This window comes from Dermacentor silvarum, chromosome 1 (assembly GCF_013339745.2).
Source record: "Dermacentor silvarum isolate Dsil-2018 chromosome 1, BIME_Dsil_1.4, whole genome shotgun sequence".
In the NCBI taxonomy this organism is placed as follows: Eukaryota; Metazoa; Arthropoda; class Arachnida; order Ixodida; family Ixodidae; genus Dermacentor; species Dermacentor silvarum.
The window spans coordinates 368440265-368460445 of NC_051154.1; the positions used below are offsets into that span (position 1 = coordinate 368440265).

Below are 20181 nucleotides of genomic sequence, written 5' to 3' on the forward strand. Positions count from 1 at the left end.
GACGCCCATCACTCAAGAGGTGTCGGTGCGAAAACGAGCTCGTCCAGACGAAAGCCTACTGCAAAGATGGTCCGCGCTGCGCTTTTATATTTCCACTACCGCTCGTGGCGGTGGGCCTACAGATGTGTCTGATTAAAGAATATGAGCTAAGTTCAAAATTATTACCAAATATGTCAGCAGGAATAAGTTTTCCCGTAATATTTATTAGAAATGCACACCATACGTAAAAACTACGTAGAGTAAGAACGTTGGCTTTAAATGTAGCTTAGCGTAAAAGGTTGGCTTCTGAATTGGCTCCATATGCAGTGGAAGAGCTAAACCACTACAACGAAGGTATTTGTGTGCCAGCCGATTGGGCTGCTTGATTAGACATGAAATCGCCGATAATTACAAGTTTACAACGGAGAAATATAATGGCCTTTCAATGCGTAAGCATTCTACGGCTACTTCCCTTGGAAATATCATGCGAGTGGCTGTAACGCCTGACACGATACGCACCATAACTATACATAGGGTACTATGAGAGTATATATGAGATGCCTTACTACATAGCCCTATTGAAAATCCCAGCATTGCCCATCATTAGTTTTATGCTGGGCATGCCGGGAAACGTGCTGGGCATGCTGGATAAGTTGCTGGGCATGATGGAATTCATCGTGGGTATGCTGGGTGGATGGTGGGCGATATAGATGGTGCTGGGTAGATGCTGGGTAGACGGTGGAATACCTACTGGGTGACTCGTCTCAATGGTGGGTGTACTGGGTGGACGGTGGAATACATACTGGGCGACCTGTGCAAATGATGGGTGAATGATGGGTGTACTGGTTGGATGGTGGGTGAATGGTGTGCGTGCTGGGTGAATGGTGGGTGTACTGGGTGGATGGTGGGAGGACAATGGGTGACTATATACAAGGTGTTTCAGCGAACACTTTCAAAAATGTTTAAAGGTTGCCTGTGGTAGATAGCACAATTCTAGTTAATGAGCTGGTCCACTCGAAGAGGCGGACATTACTTGCAAAAAAATAAATGCATAATCAACAATACAATTAAGAAAAAATCACTAATTAAGTTTCTAACTAATTGCCGATTGTCCCATATTCCAATTTACAAATTCTAGCCGTTGAGTTCGCAAGGCGGATCCACGAATTATCAGGATGACACCAGTTTGGAGATAATAATGATTAAGATATAAATGTTTTGGTTGCCTGTGGCAAATCGAACAATTCCAGTTCATGATCTAGTCTACTCGAAGAGGCGGACATATACTTGCACAAAAAATTCAAATCTTCTGTTCAAGTATCGGTGTTACACTTTAAGCAGTTAAATCAACATTGGAAGTGGTTTATTTTCTACCATCAGTTAGATTGAACTTGTTCAGTCACACCTTCTTTGGAACTTCATCATGTTAAGCTCAATGTTCTTGCCAGCATCCAAATTTTGAGAGTGATGCCTGGTTTTTACTCGAAGGGTGCTTGCATCCTCTTTCTTTACTACATAAACATTAGGTTGTTTCTCAAGGGAAACCGCCTGTGGAATGGTCTTGAAACTCAATCTGATTAGCGTATGATTGAGAAGAGTGTGTATCAGGAAAGTCAAGTTTCTTTCATGACTGCCTTCTCTGCCAAACAGCTGGGAACGTTCTTGCATTTTTGCAAGATTAAGTATATTTACATATTCCCAAATGCTACACAGCGTGTTCATTTTTATGTTTTATGGAATTGTTAGAAAATATGCTGTGGCAGGTAGCATAATTCTTATCATTGAGCTGGGTTATTCGATGAGGCAGACATTAGTAGCACGAGAAATGGAAACACATATTTAACTATCATTAACGAAATTTCACTAATGAACTTCTTAGTGAATTACTTTACGACATATATTGCCATTTACAAATTGTAGCCGGTGAGCTTGTCAGGCGTATCCACTTGGAATTAATTTCCAGAATGACACCAGTTTGGAGATGCGCCATCGAACTCGCTGTAAAAATGCACTGTTATTCTACTTACTTTTTTACCAAAATGCTGTTTTATACATGGAAGCACAAAAGTAACTGGAACGCCCATATATTTCGTCCCACAGTTTGGGAAATATCTTGAAACTGGTGTCATCCTGGAAATTCATTTCAAGTGGACGTGTCTTGCAAACTCACTGGTTACAATTCGTAAATTGCAATATGTGCCGTAAAGTAATTAACTAAGAAGTTCATTAGTCAATTTTTATTAATTAGTTGAATATGTGTTTCGATTTCTCGTGCTGCTAATGTCCGCCTCTTCGAACAACCCAGCTCAGCGATAAGAATTATGCTACCTGCCACAGGCCATTTTTAAAAATTCCTTAAAGTTTAATTTTGAACACCCGGTATATATATGTACGTATGCGCTTGGTAGCTTTTGCTCTAGTGATCACGGTGAATGTAATAACAAGATATGTTTCCGTATTTCAATTAAGCTATTGATTGCTGGAACGTACGCACGAGATTCTCGAATACAGTGATACTGTATTCGAGAAAATCACCTAATTGTTGCGACTCCATGACTCTGGGATATTCTCATTAAATTAATTACTAATGCATCTGGGTACTTTCTCGCAAAAAACACGACAGACAGTGAGAAACTTAATGACTTCTGAACTGGTGGAAGATGTGTAAATGCCCTGTTCCCGTTAACGAAAATGTCAACTAATTGACTATGCCGAAGCGCCGAAGCTAAAAGCTTCAATAATGAACTCGTGACGCCGCTAACTGCTGTTTGCGTCCCCGGCATTCTTGGCATGGAAATGGGCGCGATTCACCCTTGTCGCACGATATGCACGCGACGTCGACAAGCAACGCCAAAGAGATCGATAACGCTCAAGCCGGTTGCTTTGCTGGTGACACCACAGGTGAAACCACATATACGTGCGAGCGACGGCTGCAAGCGACGCGACGTGGAGGGAGTGCGATACGCAGATTGGTTGATAATTTGCATGCGTCGGTTAACACCGTCACTGTTACGGCGGACTCGTACTTTGCACTGTAATTTGCCCGTAAGTGCAATCACTACTGCTGACAGTCTTGCCACGAACTTTACCCCCATTGCTAAAGAGATGCGTTTTCTGGGATCGAGCGGATCGCCGCCAGAACACCGCGCCTGATCATACACCGCGTGTATACAACCCACGGAAACAGCAATAGTGTTTCTTCGTATATCGTGTCGAGTTGCGGCGGCGATTGGCATGCAAACCTACGGCTGCTCGATCGAGAAGCACAAGGTTGGGCAAATGACACCGAACTGCGGTAATCAAGAAGACGCGCTCCACTGCAACATAGACGGTCCTGAATATTTCTTGTCTGAAAAAAAAAAAAAAAAGGTTTTGCGCTCATCGTTGGACTCTTCTTTCTCAGGTTTTGCAGAACGATCGTATTTTGGGGTCTGCTTCCTTTAGTATAACACTTATCGGAGTTATCTGCCTGGTTTTTAAGGGAAAAAAATGCAAATTTGCCTTCACTTATGGAAACGCGAGCTGTTCCAGCGACGGCGCTAACATAAAGTTGTGTCGCCGCCTGCCGGCAGCTGCAGAAAGCAGCCGGTCAGCCCGGTTAGCCGCGTGTTCTAGGAGCGGGCAACAGGCGGCAAACCACCTTAACCAGCTGCTTTCCGCAGCTTCCGGCAGGCGGCGACACAAGTTTATGCTAGCTCGTCGGTGGATCAGCTCGCATCGCCATAAATGAAGGCAAATTTGAATTTTTTTTCTTACAAACCAGGCAGTTAACTGCGGTAAGTGTTATACTAAATGAAGCAGACTCAAAATGCGATCATTCTGCAAAATTTGAGCAAGAAGAGTGCAGCGGTGAGCGCACAATCCTTTTTCGAACCGGCGCTGCGAAATATTCCGGACCCTACAAGAAAGGCTGGCGGCTCGCTTGCTCGTTGAAAGAGGATTTTAAGTCTCACTGTAAGCGTTTACTTACAGACGAAAGGTTCGAGCAAAACTTACGCAAAATGAATGAGAACTGGCGTTAGAAAACGCCAAAATAAACAAAAATTTAGTACCGAAAGCCTACAGTTCGGACTGAACCTGGATACCAAAATAGCCCCTCCACCCCTCCAATACTGATTGCATAGTGTACAATCAATATTGCATGGTGCACCGATAGACTAAGATATCACGTTGCTTTTACATTGAGCGTTAGAGCATTATTCTGAGCTGTTCCTGACACCATCCACAAAAGTGAATTAGGAGGTGATATTTTGAAATCGAAACTGAAACCTGTTCAGGCACCGCGGCCGTAGCGTCGCCACTATCGCTGTTTACAGACATGGCGTCGTGTTATGCTGCGTGCGTATCTCTGTGGTGATGCAGTCGTCGTTTAGTGACTTTTTCTTTTACTATCTCGTGATGTCGCTTTTATATTGCGCTCATTAACGAAGGAGGAACTTCTGGGCCGGATATGATGCGTCATACGGGAGGAACTAATTCAACAGCAACCTACTGCAACACAACCTCAGTGATCCCTTTGTTTGATTTGCGGACGGACGTGATTCGTAGTGTTGGAGGATACCGTCTTCAAATGCTTCCGCACAACAGTGAAAAGCAGTGCCGAAGTTCCTTCTCGACAACGCGCTCTGTGGCGAGGAGAAATGCTTTGAAGTCCGGGCACATCGGGAAGTCGGCACATTGCCCCAAGACCAACGGACGCCCGGCAATCGGCAGCGCGGCACATCGCCACAAGACGGACGGACGCGTGTTTTTCGTGCCAAAGGTAGGTAGCCGTGCATGCTATCCTTTTTACGTTGCGCGTTATCATTGCTCTATGCATTGTTTCCCTGGAAATCGAACAGCGTGGTACCGAATGCGGTTGCAGTGGCGTTGAATCTGCTTGCGCACTACGTTTGTAGAGATTAGTCGCTACTAATACGCGCTGGTAGTGAGATAAGACGTGCGCACTACCACTCGTAAAATTTTCCCAGTATTAGACGCAAAGATATTCCGCCGGCAAGATGATCACCGTGCATTTTAAATTTGCGGTTTGCATTAAACGCTGTATTGACTCGTAACGAAGCCGAAACGTCGGTATGAATACGTCCGAGCTACAGCGCTAAAAAATATCTGCAGCCACCGCGGTGTTCTGCGAACCAAGAGTCGATACCGTAAGACAAATTACGTTGCATTTAGAAGTGTTTGTTTTGCGGCGCATTTTGTTTGTACGGAGCCGTGATGAGTGTGCACGGTTGCACTTTTAATTATCGGCGTTTAAGGAATAGATTTAAACGATTATATGTGTAGCGTGACACGGAAGTTGATAGCTGATGCATATTGAGAGAACTTCGTATTACAGTATCCTCGGCGGATTTACGCAGTTACAGAAAATGCTTCTCTTTAATTACGTTTTTCCAGATTTCATTTTGCACTGAAAAGGGCTGTTAAACCGAGGTAGTTCGTACAGGACTGCAAGAAAACTGTGCCTGAAATACACAGCTGTGTTCTCGTTCTATTTGCGTAGTAGTTTTCCGTTCATTTTACAAGTGTGGGACAAATGCAATGGCAAATTGTTGGCTTGCGAGCCTGAGTGGTGGTTTGCAGTGGTTATCGGCGGAACACTGTAGAACAGTTGCCATTTCTTTCTTAATAAATGTATGCACTGATTTGTACAAGCTTTATTTTTTTTATTAGAGAGACTGTTTGAATGTGAAAATTTCGATTCTGTGCAACAGGTCCAAAGGCATTTCATAACACTGTCAATATGGAAGAGGCAATAATGTTCCAATTGCATATTTTATATCAAGCTGTTTGTAAAATACGGCACATGTTGGCTTCGAATGGGCAGTAAGCTTCCTGCACTGTATGTGTGCCCATGCCTTGAAGGTACACCTGAGCTTGAGATTATTAGTTGCCATTTGGTGCACTACGTAGATTGTGGAAGACGTCTGCTGCTTTCTTTATGTGGCGATGGGTTCATCAAGAAACCATTTACATGCATTTCGCTTGTTCTTAGAGTGAAATAATGACTGCATATCACTGTCAGGAATTATAAAGCACCTGCTCTACTTCCTCTGATAGTGGTGTCGTAAATTTGAATTTTCACCTGCATGGAGCAAGAAAGTGGGCAGAGTTGTGTGATCTAGAACTTGTCGCACATTATATATGTGGTTAGGCATTATGTATGTGGTCAAGCATGCTTAGAATTAAACCGCCACCTGACGTGGTTGCTTAGTGGCTATAGTGTTGGGCTGCTAAGCACGAGGCCGCAGGATCAAATCCCGGCTACGGCGGCCGCATTTCGGTGGGGGGAAAATGTAAAAAACACCCGTGCACTTAAATTTAGGTGCCCGTTAAAAGAACCTCAGGTGGTCCAAATTATTCCTGAGTCCCTCACTACGGCGTGCCTGATAATCAGATGGTGGTTTTGACATTTAAAACCCCCATAATTGTTTTTTGAATTAAACTGCTTTGAATCCAAGGCAGGTCAGCTGGAATTGCCTTGGCATAACACATCACTACTGCCACACTCAGAGCAAGCATGCTGTAGCTGGTACTACTTTGTCGGACGTAAACAGACCTGTGGAAAGCATAAATACTGAAAAAAAAACTGCAAATTTCCGAAAAGTTCCAGAAATTCAACATGCATAATACCAAAGGTGGCTTAGCAGATTTTTTGAACTGTCACTGTGAATAGAACATCACATGGAAAGAAATTTATTGTACACTTATTACACTTCAGGTAACACCTCAATAACTTCAGAAACACATTTCCTTCCTGAAATCTCAGACTGTGGAGTAGCTACTTTAATGTGTCAGTAGGTGCACCTCATTAGTGGGATCAGTTGGGGTCCTTTCAGTCTTTATTTGCTCATAATAAACTTATCAGCTGATTGGTAGATAATGCGCAAGTGCTAAAATAGTCCTTGTGTTTGTCACAGTGTCATCTCTTATTCAGTGCAACAGTTGTCTGTGTGAAACTGTATGCTTTTGTATGTAATAACCTCTAAATTGACTAGCATCTGTTGTGTCACTCGACATAGTTTTAGAGCCTGTCCTGTATTTCTGTACTTTCAGAAAACCTGTTTTTTTTCAGCCTCTTCCTCTGCAGATGACGTTGGTGATTAATATCTGTGAGCAGCACTGACCTATGCCTGAGTGAAGAGACATATAAGTAGGTAAGTCTAGGCTTTGTTGTTAAATCATTTTGTCATTATCGTAGCTGTAAAATAGATTTATGGAATTTCAGTGTGACATCTCGTGTGGTCGGGCTGAATGAATTGCAACTGTGATGCATAAACAAGGGAAGTAAGGCATGTTGTTGGGCTAGTCAGTTCATAGATTCAGCAAAAATTTTTAAACTGCGCAAAGAAGACACAACGTGAACAGAAACGTGTGTGAGCTTCAATGTTTCTGTTCACGTCTTGTCGTCGCGCAGTTTAAAAATTTTCTTGAAACAGGGGAACAGGCACAAGTACTGATTTGGAATGAAAAACTTACTGAATGTACAAAATATATCTACCATAAGAATTCAAATGCAACCAATTCTGAAACTACTTGAAAGTGGTTCATTTCCAGGTTTAGCTGCACTTGTAACAGCGGTCTAATTTAGACTCCAAAACATGCACTTGAGACTACTGCATGCTTAGAAACCAGCTACAGTGTGATTACATGTTGCACATCCATGTAATTATGCGTAACAAATATTCCTGTTCGCATTTCAATTTATGCTATAACTGAGTAAACTCAAGAAATAGTGTGCATATGCTTTTGTCAGTAACTTCCATCTGTTATGTGTGCCTCATTGTCCTGTACAGTAGATATTATGTATGCTTTTCCAAGAGTCAATGAAATTGCTACTTATTGCAAAGCTAGAAGTAGGTGTGGCTCACACTGTTTTTCGCTGTTGTTGCTTTGAGTGTTACATATGGCTGTACATTATCCCGTGGCATTGTCAGTCTCTTAACTATTCGGTGGCATCTCAAATAAATGCTAGACTATTGATAGGTGTAGTATAAATGAAGGTTTCACTGGCAGGCACACAGAAAGTTGATGCTTTCTGAGGCATAAAATGTCTGTGCACCTACACCTGCAATCTTTCATTGTTTTTTTGCATGAGAAGTGGAACACACGAAGAAGATATTCCTCTTATTGTGTTCAACTTGGTGCCATGGTACCATGAATTTATACTAGCCAGTCCAAATATTATTTGTTTTTGTTAATGTAATCTTTGACACATGCCAAGAGAACTAAATTGTGGTTTTTCGCATTACAACTTTTTTTAGAACAAACACTGACCGCTTATGATAATGTCAAAAGCAATGAGGAAAACCAACCGTATCGTCTGGCATGCTCACAGAAGGCACTACAGATACAAGTGTTTAACCTGAAATAACATCTTTTTATAGACAAAGTTATGCCGTCCTGGCACACATCTTTGGCTGTTGCTATACATTGTTACAATTAATTTGTTTCGCTTTGGGATTTTTCAGGAACCTGGTGCTATTAAACAGTGGACGACAAGCGCATTTATTAAAGGGCAGCTAAATGGCTACCATACCCATTTTTACATTGTTTTTGGGCTGTCTCGCTCTGTCATTAACATTCCCTAGTTTCGCTAGCCATTTAGCAGCTCTTGTAATAAATGCACATGCACTCAACTGTTTAGTAGCGCCAGGTTTCTGAAAAATGCAAAAACCAAAAAAAGTTTAGAGGTGCACTGGATAGCAAAAGTCATAGACAAGTGTGTCAGTGTGGTTTCAATAAGCTGATCAAAACGAAGCGATGGTATATATCGATAAAAACTTGTAACTGTAGTGCCATCTGTCCACATATGAAGGAATTCATTTTTTTTATTTGCCAATGTACTAAAGTGTTTACCAATGCACGGATCACCAATCCTAAAACTCCACTTATCTGTAATCTGTAGAGTCAACTCGACCCATTTCAGCATCGAATAAGAGCACATTCAGAATGGGGATGGCAGCTACATTGAAGCAATGAAGGCACAAAAAGCACTATCTGGTGTCCGTCTTTTTTTTTACTGTGCTCACATAATGTAGCACCTTTGGCCTATATAGCTTCTACAGCTTAATGGAATAGAATATATAACACATGCACTGCAATCGACTACATTTTTGGTGCAAAAGAAAGTCATGCTAGCAACTAATGAATGCAACCTTTAGGTTGCAGGCGACAAACCTTCACGAGGTTGGCTACCCAAGTTAGTTCCTGGTGCTCGTTGCAGAAGGCCTGCTCAAACAGTCACTGCAGAGGCAGATGTGTGCTGAATGGCAGGGGGTGCCACCATTAACAAGATAAAGGATGCTGCAGGACCGTATATCACAGCCTTTCACACAACTTAAAAAGCACAGCAAGCAGACATCAACTTTGTCTATTCTGCACCAAACTAGGTAGCATTTACCAGGAATGCCACAAGTGTAAAATGTAAAAAAACGGTAAAGTGTTGTCAAATGCAGAGCATACATTATATATCACATTGGGTTATTCTGTGGAAGAAGCTACATAGGCTAAACAGGCAGATGTGCGAATGAGGCTGCGTGAGCACAGTAACAAAGTGAAGATAACGGCACCAAATGGTTTGTTGTTCCTTCAATTCTTAAAATGTGGCTGCCGTTCCTGTTTTGAAAGTACCGTATTCTAGGTAGAATTGGGTGTGAGTTGACTCAACAGAATGAGTGGATTGTCAGGGCTGGTCACGTATGTATTAGCAACTATTTTGTGTTGTCAAAAAAAATCGGAATTCCTGCATATGAGCTGAGATTACCGTGCAAGCGTCAGCATTTTTTTTGCAATTGTTTGCTGTTGTACTAATGATTACACTTATACATGTATTCTCTGACGCACAAGCCGAGGTACAAGATGGGGTACCGGGAAATAAAAGTTCTTGAATGTTAGCAATATGTCTGGGTGTGTTCATACGCTTTATGTTGACCTCGCCTGTATACACTATACTAGCATTTCAAGTGCTTCCATGTCCGAAGCTATTGAGCTATACAAGAGAATGTGTATGTTGGCTATTGAGCTATACAAGAGAATGTGTATGTTGGGTGAATAATTCTGCAGTTACAGTTATATCTTGAGAATGTGTTAGTTTGAACTGTGAAACTTGTCATCAGCACAAAAAAGGGCTTGGGGGTTTTTCAGAAATCGAAGGACCTAACCTACAAAATATTTTTATACAAATGTGCTTTAGTGTTATGAGTATCGGTCAAAGAAATAACACTTCATATCTATTGCAGGTGCAGATTGGTGTAGGCTTTGTGCTGCCTTATAACAGTGGCAGTATATTTAAAGTGTACATCAGATGCCAAGTGTGCAATAGATGTGGGCCTGTGGACACCAGCAGAAGCTGGGGAAAGACGCCTGACTGGGCAGGCCTGCCGCACAGTTTGGATTCAACCAGAAAGCTTGCGGCAACACCGGAGAAAGTGGCTGCTGTGAAGAGTAAGTGAACAGTTACCTGAATTTTACCTGAGTTACCTGAATGATTTACATTCACTACTGTATATCAGAAAGTTATCTGGATGAGTAGCGTTGACACAGCAAAAAGAAATGCCAAACAATGATTGATGCTAGTGCCTACTGTTTATTGTCTTAAAGACAAGTGAGATTTTCAGCACCTTATGTTCCTTGAAAAGTGTAATGCAGACTTGACATGTTCGATCATAGTTTTCCATGCTGCAGCATTCATCCTAATGCTCTTGAAAAAATGTTTCTGAGTAAAATTAATTTGGTTCTGACACAGCTTGGCAAATTGTGTGGTCTGAAAAGAAGCTATTTAAACCACTGTCTTTCCAATGTGGTGACGGTGGTGATCTATTTGTTATAATCTGCAACATTCAGAGCCATGCGATTTCTAAGCACACCTGTCTTATTGAAATTTGTGACATGTGTCCTATCAGTACTTTTGGCTTACTTGCAGCGATTTCATTTTATTTGAGAATAGAAATGAAGAAAGAATTACTACACAAAGAAAGCACCTTGCACATTAGTGGCATGTCAGTTATAAAATGGATATCTGTATTTGTCGTGATAAGCCTGCGATAAATTATGCCTGTTGTCGACGCCAAAAAAAAGCAAGGCACTGAGGCATCATACAAAGTTTCAGCACTCGCCTCCAGCTTGGATTAGAGCAGATGACTACACAGTGTGACTGTAACTAGCCTTTTCCTTTCTGTGCAATTTCAATTTCTTTGTAAATCTAACTGCCAGTAACTCTTTTTTAGCACCCACAAACAGTCTCCCACAATTTCCATTTGCTGCAAGAATATGTTTATTAGAAATAAACGAGCATAACAGATTGCTTTGTTTTATTTTGAGACACTTCCTTAGGCTACTTTACATTGAAGATGTATTGCAGGTCAGCTTATCAAAAAAACAATATGGTGTTTGAACAGTGATACACAAAGACATTGATTGGAAATGATGCATTGTGGACAGCACAGAAAATCAAGGACTAAGGAAACAACACAAAATTGTTGCTGTCTAAACTGAAGGTTTATTTAGAAAGCCTTGGTGAATATGACGGCCTTGATATAAATGAAGAAAATTTCTTAAAGGGCCCCTAAACATAACATCTGACAGTTGATATTTCAAAGAAATGTGCGCATGATGTAGAGAATGCCATGACCATAGTCTGGTGAATGCGGCAGTGCTATGTGCTGTGGGAATGCCACAAATAAAAAAAAAACTCATGTACTGCTCCCCTGGCCTTTCTGGCACTGCCTCCGTGCATCACGATGTCAACAGGGTGCTCCAGGTGACCTCGGCGTTAGGAGCAAAAGCTGTCGACCAGTCAATCATCGAGGAAGGACAGAACCGACATGACGAGAGCCAATTTTGTGTTCTGAGAATGCCGGAGGGGGTCGCCCATTGTGCAACACTGAAGCGTTTGTGAAGGTTCCATTAAGCTATCTTAATGGGGAGAGTGATTAGGGGCAGACAATGGAGGAACCTTACTTCTGCCGTGCAATGCAATTCGTAGCTTTAGCTGCACTTTGTAGTGTAGTATGAGGGCACGAGTAACGAGTGTAGCGAAGGAGTGAGAAACAGTGATGGCTTATCAGCGGTTTATCAAATGCCTTTACTTGTGCTATTACTGGAGCGCTATGTCAAAAAATTCTTGCAGCTTACGTTCATGTGCACTACAGTTCTCGCTTATAACAATCGCAGATATAACGAATTATTGGTTTAAAATGACCGCATTTTATTGCATTTATTATTTTCTGACCATGCCTGTTCAAACTGCGTCCACATATAATGAACATACTCAATAGCACCGTACTGTTAAAACAAACATGTCAAATCCGATCGCAGTAAAAGGAGGGTGCACACCAAGTTCTGAAGTTTGCAATTGCGACGGGACTTGGCGCATCCTCTGCACCAGTTTAGTCATGACGATGATTTAACTGCGAAGATGAGTGAGTGCTGCACGTGGATTTCAGAAATCACAAGGAAATTCACTCTTTTTCAACCGTGCAAGGGTAATCATGCTTTCAAGGCATTTCTCCAGTGTTCTTCAGAACGAGGCCGTGCAGTGTATAATGGTATTGGCCTTTGGAAACTGGCGCACATGGCTCCCTCAGGTCACGTGTGCTCTGTTCTCAGTGTGACACTGCTTACAATCTCGGAGGCCACGATGGCACTCATTTTTGCACTGTTTTCTGCGTGGTACTGCGCCTATTTGAACCAATTTTTTGCTTTCTCGATCAATTTCCTTATTGCAAGGTTAAACTGTATAAAATATGACTGCTTGCTGCCCACAAGGTGGGGAAATTTTATTAGTTTAATATCCTTTACAGAAAGGTTAATTTCGTGGTAAGAGTGGGTTTAACCCGATTTTTATAACGCTTGTTCGAGGTGCAGAAATGGGAAATTATGGGATTTTATCAGAAATCAAAGGACCTAACCTATACAATATTGTTTTATGCAAGTGTGTTTTAGGGTTACGATTACTGGTAAAAAAAATATACTTTCTATCTGTTGCAGGTGCAGATTGGTGTGGGATTTGTGATGCCACTCAACAAGTGGCATTACATACTAAAGTGTACCTCCGAAGCCAAGTGCGCATTAGGTCTGGCACAGCACCTGTGGACACCAACACAAGCTGGGGAAAGAAGCCCGACTGGGCCGGCCAGCCGGACTATCTCTGATGCATCTGGGAAGCTTCTGGCAACACCAGAGAAAGTGGCTGCTGTGAAGAGTAAGTGAACATTCACCTCATATAAGAAACTTGACTGTATATCTGAAAGTTATCTGGATAAGTTAACGTTGATGTACACACAATGGAAAGAAATGCCAAAGCAAGAATGATGCGAGTGCCTATACATGTGTCTTTTTCTTAAGCCGTATATATGCACTGTCAAAGCAGCATAGGATAATATCGAGATATTGGTTTCTTGCGAAAACTGTCTGCAGTTTCCCCTATAATCGGTTTCAATGACAAGCAATCAAGAAAGTCAGCTGGCAACATGTGCCTTATTTGAGCATAAAGATGAGGAAAGAATTACTACACAAAGAAAACACCTCGCACATTATTGACATGTACGCTATGACATGGATAGTTGAGCTTGACCTGTGTGCAGCTTCCTATAAATTTTCATGCCTGTCATCAGTGCCCTAAAAAAATCAAGGTGCTAGGCATCATGCATAGTTCTAGAACTCGCGGCCAGCCTGGATTAGAACGGATGACAACATAGTGTGGCTGTAACGCCTAGTTTTTCTGCGCAGTTTCAATTGCTTTATGAATGAAGTGCCAGTAACTCTTGTACTGCCATCAACAGTCTGCTGCAAATACCGTTTGTTGCTAAAAAGGTTTTTAGGAACAAACGAGCATAAGAGATTGCTCTGTATATTAAGATGCTTCCTTAGGCTTTTTTACATTGAAGATGTAGGCTAGCTTAGCAAGGAAGCTATATGGGGTTTCAAAAGAACACTAAAACATTGGTTGCCATCATTGCAGCTAAATAAAGCATGGAAACCAGCCATGACTACGGCTTGTACATTCAAAAAATTTTATGCCTACTTGGCTAATGCTAAAGTTACGACCCGCTTCCTCGCCCACTGCATGAAATACAGACTGCGAGCAACAGGCTAACGGTAGCAGATGACAGAACTAGCACCTTGCAGGTCTCCTGCATTCGTTGGAGACATCTTAGGTTAGCAGCGCGACGATCTACATGGAAGCGAGAGAAGGGATAGGAAAGAGTGCTGACTTACAACAATTTTATTGCGCACATAACCAAGGTTTAAATACCACGCTAAGGCACAAAAGAAAAAACAGAAAGGTAGCACGTATTCAGGACTCGGCTTCCAACATACGATATGCAAATCATGTGGTTAAATATTGCACTTCTTTATCGCACAGTGACAATGAAGGGGCACTGACACAGCGCTCCTCAGATTTGTGAATTTCGAGCGCTTCAATAATTTCTCTAGGATGTTTGTTTTTGTTGCGACTGATAATTTATGCGCTATCAAATAAGGGTTTGCAACGGTGGTCTCTGCAATGAATACCAAGATGACCAGAAACAGAGTTGAAAACGTGATTATTATGCTCCTTTAATCGTTCATTGAGACAGCGTCCCGTCTGACCAATGTATTCGCGGCCGCAGGAAAGAGGAATGTTGTAAACAACACCTACAGCGCACGTGACAAAGCGGTTATTATGGTTGGTTCTGCAGCAATTTTTTTTTCTTTCTTAAGGATTACAGTTGACCTGCCTGCATAAGCGTGACAGCTTATGTGGTGCCAAAAACACAACATCGTCACCAGCACGCCGACCAACTTTCTTGATATTATGGGACGTGTGGATGTAAGGGATGACGCTGACTTTCTTCCTGGACGTGGCAGAATCTGAGTTGCTAGCTTTTTATTGCTTTTGCAAGCTTCCGGTTACTGACGTCAGCAGACTGCCTGGGTCGCCCGATTGCTCAAGTCTCCGGGCCTGTTTCCCGAAACTGGTTTCCATTAAGTGGTGACAGGACTTTGAAAGGGAATTAGTGAAGCATAGGCTAACGATTCCTTGCTGAGCTTTGAATGGGCTGAGTTAAAAGGTAAAAGAGCTTTGCAAGCTCTGGGTTCATACATCCAGCACAGCTGGTTGTTCCTAAAAATGAGTCAGGTCTAAAAACCTAATCGAGTCGGCAACTGGCAGCTCATGGGTTAACACAAATGTATGAAGACATTCTTTAAACAGCGATAAAGCATCACAGCAGCTAGTTTCGACAGTGTCGGCGTCAGTATCTAAAAGAACCAAAAAATCATCTACAAACCTAAAAACTTTTTCCACGAAAGACGCAAGGAGTTTGGAAAGTGCACAGCCGTGAGTGGCTAGCAAGATGTCACTCAGCATGGGTGCTATGCATGAACCGATGCAAACCCCGCCCCTTTGTAGATACGTCTTCCCGCCGTGCGCTTTCCAAACGCCTTCTGTCTTTCGTGGCATGTTTTTAGGTTTGTAGATAATTTTTTAGTTCATTTAGATACTCACGCCGACACTGTCGAAACTAGCTGCCGTGATGCTTTATCGCTGTTTAAAGAGTGTCTTCATCCATTTGTCTTAACCCATGAGCTGCCAGTTGCCGACTCGATTAGGTTTTTAGACCTCAGACTCATTTTTAGGAACAACCAGCTGTGCTGGATGTATGAACCCAGAGCTTGCAAAGCTCTTTTACCTTTTAACTCAGCCCATTCAATGCTCATCAAGCAAGAAATCGTTTGCCTATGCTTCACCAATTCCTTTTCAAAGTCCTGTCGCCACTTAATGAAAACCAGTTTCGGGAGACAGGCCCGGAGACGAGCAATCGGGCGACCCGGGCAGTCTGCTGCGTCAGTAGCCGGAAGCTTGCAAAAGCAAGGAAAAGCTAGCAACCCAGATTCTGCCACTTCCAGGAAGAGAGTCACCGTCATCCCTTACATCCACACGTTGTCCCATACTCTCAAGAAGTTGGTCGGCGTGCTGGTGTCGATGTTGTGTTTTCGGCACCACATAAGCTGTCATGTTTATGCAGGCAGGTCAACTGTAATCCTAAAGAAAGAAAAAGTTGCTGCAGAACCAACCATAATAACCGCTTTGTCACGTGCGCTGTACGTGTTGTTTACAACATTCCTCTTTCCTGCGGCCGCGAATACATTAGTCAGATGGGACGCTGTCTCAATGAACAATTAAAGGAGCATAATAATCATGTTTTCAACTCCGTTTCTGGTCATCTGGATATTCATTGCAGAGACCACCGTTGCAAACCCTTATTTGATAGCGCACAAATTATCAGTCGCAACAAAAACAAACATACCAGAGAAATTATTGAAGCGCTCGAAATTCACAAATCTGGGGAGCGCTGTGTCAGTGCCCCTTCATTGTCACTGTGCGATAAAGAAGTGCAATATTTAACCACATGATTTGCATATTGTATGTTGGAAGCCGAGTCCTGAATACGTGCTACCTTTCTGTTTTTTCTTTTGTGCCTTAGCGTGGTATTTAAACCTTGATTACGTGCACAATAAAATTGTAAGTCAGCGCTCTTTCCTATCCCTTCTCTCGCTTCCATGTAGATCGTCGCGCTGCTAACCAAAGATGAAACTTTACCAACATGCCCGTTAAGCCACCCTTGCGTTAGAGACAGTCTAGCCAAGTTGTGGCTCTCGAAATCTGAGAGAAATTTGGGTGGTTGAAGAGCAGACAAATTATGCGAAATCGGAAGCAATAAATCCGCCTGACGGTGCTTCGAATGCAGCTGCCGTTTGACTAAACTTTGCAGTAAAGCCAAACTCCTGATGAGAAGAGGCGTAGCTTTGGCAAACACCTACTAAAATCCCATGCGACTCAGCAAAACAGTGTGATGCATGTGCATACATTCTCACTGAAAATAAATCTGCTCTGCCATGTGCGCTGGGTAGCATATTTGTGTGTAATATATGCTGCATTGTATTATTTGAAACTTGTTGAATCTTTTGCAGCAGATTTCCTACATTCACTTATTACTACAAATGGTTTCAATAACAATTTATTTCTATATTTATTGCACTCTTTTAGACTGCCTGGAGAAGTACATCGGGGAACATCCGATGGGGCCACCAGCACCACCTCCAGAGCACCACCTTGCTTCTGTAACGAAGCACCTTTGGAGCTTCTTCACAGAAGCGGGCGCGAGGGCAAGCGAGTATGGAAGACGTGAATCGCCTTAACCTATTGCATTTTTTCAATAAAGTGTGAAGATATAGAACATATTATGGTGCTATACATTGATTCCTTATGGCATGAAAATGTAGCGGCATACTTGGCCACATGTAGATACAGACTGCACACTTTGCAAGACTCAAGAACGCATGAAGATAGCCCATCATGAGCTTCCTAAGTGCAATGGCTGCTCCTTCGATTCATTACACAACTTGCATTTGACCTGATGTGCCCACTGTTATACCCAGCATTCCACCCATCGCCCGGCATTCCACCCATCGCCCGGCATTCCACCCATCGCCCGGCATTCCACCCATCGCCCGGCATTCCACCCATCACCCGGCATTCTACCCATCACCCGGCATTCTACCCATCACCCAGCATTCCACCCATCACCCAGCATGCCCACTGCCCAGCATGCCCATTACCATAATCCACCGTGATGATGGATGATGGATTCCGTCATGCCCAGCATCGGGCAAATTTTCAATAGGGGTGATCATTTCTTCAACGTGATAATGACTGCATTTCGAACACTTCGCTTCGGCGCAGTATTTATGAAAATGATTGGCAATCAGAGCCACCTATGCATCTACACTGACTTCACAATTGACACGGGACAGAATCAAGGACTTCGTCTTGACCAAACTTGGTCGTCCTCGCCCTTCGATACAAAACGTAGAAAAAAGAACTCTTAAACAACTGCGTACCTACATAATGTCCATTTTGGTGGACATTCAGGTGGTGTGCTGTGGCAACTCCGAAGAGACTGCTATCACGTGGCGAAGATGGTACCGGGCCACTATAATGTTGGCAATTGTTGCCCAAGTCTAGTTTCATAGTAACTTCCCCTGCTGTTTAAAGGTGACGGTTGTGAGAGCGAATGAGTGGACCACGCATAGCACGATAAGTGTATTAATTACGTAGTTCGACTGATCATAGCCTCGTATGCGCTTTCCTACAGAATTGAACCAGTCACTGATCCTGCAGGATTGATTTACTTTGGGTCTGAAAGAGCAGGTATTTCATAGAAGCCTCGCACGCGCAAGGGTACATTGGTGTCGTGAGACGCTCGAAAGGCGTCTGGCACGGTTCAGTGTCTGCGGAAGCCCTAATTGGAGATATGGTACCTACTGCACCGCCCTTGTGCTTGCGTGGTAGTACACGTTAAAGAACCCGGTGGTCTAAATTAATCCGGAGCCCTCCACTACGGCGTGCCTCATAATAAGAACTGGTTTTGGCACGTAAAACCTCAGGCAGAAGAAGAAGAACAAACAACGAGGAGTCGAAATAACGGCTAATGGATTCCGTTCATTGTTCGTCTCTTAGGGACCCTGACAAATGGATTTGTCAGTACGATGTCATTACGAGTACAGTAACTTTGTCAGAATTCCTCTTTATTACAAGGGATAGCAAAAAAGGTTGTCGCAGTTTCACCTGAAAGGCGAAGCATCAATTGCGATAGCAAATTTGTAGAGAGCTATACGGAGTAATGATGTTAGCTTTATCAGCTGTATAAACTTGGACATGCAGCAGCACCGGCAACACGCAGAACTGTTGTCGACGCCGTCGGCGTTTTGCCCGCGTTCGCTCAAAATGCGTGCGGCGTTGGTGACTGTTGCCAGAGTCTCTCATATAAATAGGCACTTGGTGCCGCTGCTAAACGTCGCCTCCCTTCCCTTCCCCTCCCCCACGGCCTCTAGCGCGTCGGAAGAAGGCGCGTTTGCTCTACGTATATGGTTTGGCGCTGAGCCGTGCTCCCTCAAGGGCTGCAGAAGATAGCGTCAACATTTCCCCTTTCCACATAAACCACTTACTACTACTACATATATGGTGATTGTTTTTGGCGCTGAGCCGTGCTCCCTCAAGGGCTGCAGAAGATAGCGTCAACCTTTCCCTTTCCCTCAAGAACCACTTATCATCATTATATGGTGATTGTAAAGGAGGAAAGAGACGCCTACTTCTGCAGCCCTTAAGCGAGCACGGCGCAGAACTAAGCGTCACTTTCTTCTTCAATAAAATCACTACTACACGGCGCAGAACGCGCGTTTGTTCGCCGTGCGTTCACTCCCCGTGAAAGCGCGCGCCCCTCGCGCCCTTTCACTCACACATACAGCGTTCGGCGCGCGGCGACGATTTCATCTCCATTGACATCATACGGAACCTCACGGTGACGGCGACGGCGACGCCGACGGCAGAAATCTGCTTTTGAGTGTCCATATAATTGGTATCGCAATAATATAGACAAAAAAAGAAAGAAACTGAGGGCACCGTTTGCTTTGGTTGTGTCTTGTTGTTGCCACACTCTTGAGAACAATTAACATTTTTGCCTCTCATGCGAAAAAACGCCAATTTGTGAACTTCTAAAGGAACCGAATAGATAAACCCTAATACATTTATGACTGGTATTAATGCATTCATTCGATCGGTACTACACTTACTTTTACGTCACGGGAAACGTTTGGTTAAAATCGGGGATTCTCAAATACATCTTTTTGTTTATTTAAAAGTTCACCATAAACTGCAGCACCTGTACATCCGTGTGACGGCCAGGAAATATTTCAAAACGTGTTAAGCGGCTTGCGTCGTTATATTGTGATAGAAATTACAAATATGGGCTCTCCAAAGCGGTTTTCTGACGTCGGCGTCGCGGTAGCCATCGCCGTGAGATTCTGTATGACGTCAACAGCGATGAAATCGTCGCCGCGCGCCGTATGCTGTATGTGCGAGTGACAGCGCGCGTCCCTCGCGCGCTTTCAGTGGGAGCGAACGCACGGCGGAGAGCAAACGCGCGTTCGCGCCGTGCTCCCTTTAAGGGCTGCAGAATTAATTAAGCGTCTCTTTCCTCCTTTACAATCCTCATATATAGAGACCAAACGCGACTTATTCGATCGCGCGAACGGCCGTGGGGAGATGGGAGGGAGGGAGGGGACGCGAAGTTTAGCTGAGGCACCATATGCCTATTTATATAAAAACGTTGCGAGGCGAGAAAGCGGTAAAGACTTCCGACGCTGCTCGACGAG

General features: G+C 43.3%; 1 long non-coding RNA gene across 5 annotated transcripts; it reads left to right on the plus strand.

The window, feature by feature from the left end:
* Positions 1 to 3979: 3979 nt before the first annotated feature.
* On the plus strand, positions 3980 to 17447 carry LOC119437451 (uncharacterized). Of its 5 annotated transcripts, none has more exons than XR_007465089.1 (5): positions 3980 to 4741; positions 7055 to 7136; positions 9151 to 10425; positions 12970 to 13183; positions 17015 to 17447. It is a non-coding gene; the product is annotated as an uncharacterized LOC119437451 (long non-coding RNA). The 5 variants fall into 5 exon arrangements; XR_005189378.2 differs by having other exon boundaries at positions 4247 to 4741; positions 7036 to 7136; positions 10221 to 10425; positions 17015 to 17426; XR_007465091.1 differs by having other exon boundaries at positions 4248 to 4741; positions 7055 to 7140; positions 10227 to 10425; positions 17015 to 17426.
* Positions 17448 to 20181: the final 2734 nt, after the last annotated feature.